We start from the raw sequence: 1498 nt of genomic DNA, 5'->3' as shown, positions 1-1498 counted from the left end.
CCGGTGGTCACAAGGTACATCATGGCAGAAGCATGCAGCAGAAGAGGCAGCCATGGAGTAAAGAAGTAGGAAGAGAAAATGGCAAGATCCCAACCCTCTTTAAGAACATGCTGCCATGGGCCTCATCTTAGCAGTTGAAGGCCTAAGAGCAGACTGAAGTTTCCCAAAGTAGAAGTAAATGTTCCTGCAGACTGCAACACAAAAACTCTGTCTGAAAAACAAAACAAAACAACACAAAAATAACACACACAAAAACCTGCCTTTCTGGGCTGGGGAATGTAGATCAGTGGTGCTGCTGTCTGCTTCGCAAATGCAAGATTCTGAATTTGATACCTGGTACCAAAACAGCAACAACAAGAACAACAACATTTGGGGTGTGGGTACCAGGAATTGAACTCAGGACCCTGTGCTTGCGAGGCAAGTGGCAGCACCACTGAACTAAATCCCCGGCCCTATATCCTTTTTTTTTTTTTTTTTAAATTTGAGACAGGATCTCACTATGTAGATCAGTTTGGCCTTGAACTCATTATGTAGCTTAGGCTGGCCTCAAACTCATGGAGACCCTCCTGCCTCAGCCCCCCTCAGCTGGGATTACAGGTGTGTGCCACCACACTTGGTGGTATCTTTTTATATCTCCTGTTGGCTTCATTTCTCTGAAAAACACTGACTTATACAGGCTCCTTAAAAGTCCTAGAAGATTTCAAGAAACCCATGTATAGAGAATTTTCCAAGCATAAGGTCCCAGAGAAAAAAATACCATAACTGAAGTGAATAAGGTAGGAATGGCCGAAACAATGATGACAAGATCCTTCTAAAAGTAGTAACATGTACTTAACACCAAGCAAGTGTTTCCAGGTGGAAATGAAAATCCTGTATTATGAGACAATGTGATTAATTAAGGGAAGCCAAAATTCCAATTGTTATGCAAAATCATTGTAGGAATAATTTTGCAGAAGGTATAGATTTTGAGCATCCCTACAGAAACACAATCTACCATGAAATGTAGGAAATACTGGATTCAAAGCTATATAAAATAGGCACAAGGACCCCTTTATACTCAGGAACCTTTGAACTCAGGGGAATATTTCTCATGAGTTTCAGCCTCTCTGAAGAAAACCAATGGAGCTAACTTTGCTTATTCAAGAAGAATTTCCTTGTATATAATCACCATGTTTCCTTGTTGTTTTTTCTTTTTTTTCTTTTTATTGAGTTTATTGGTACAATCTAGGTATACAATACAATTACATTCATCATTGGGATTCTGTACCTTTACATAACAGGTCTTGATTCTCATTTTTTTCCCCTTGTCCCTGCCCTCCCTTCACCCCCTCCTCCCCTCCCCATTTACAAACACTTTATTTCCATTTTTTCAGTTTCTCATATTTTTTTCCTCTCCCTTATTACCTTTCCCCCACCCTTCCCACTTTCCCTACACCTTTAGCCCTTTACTTCCTATTTCACATTATTAATTATCTCATTAGGATCCTGTGTACTATTA

This window comes from Fukomys damarensis, unplaced genomic scaffold (assembly GCF_012274545.1).
Source record: "Fukomys damarensis isolate Sample0158 unplaced genomic scaffold, DMR_v1.0_HiC HiC_scaffold_9, whole genome shotgun sequence".
NCBI lineage: Eukaryota > Metazoa > Chordata > Mammalia > Rodentia > Bathyergidae > Fukomys > Fukomys damarensis.
The sequence above is the reverse complement of the archived record's forward strand: the minus strand, read 5'-3'. Positions refer to the sequence as shown.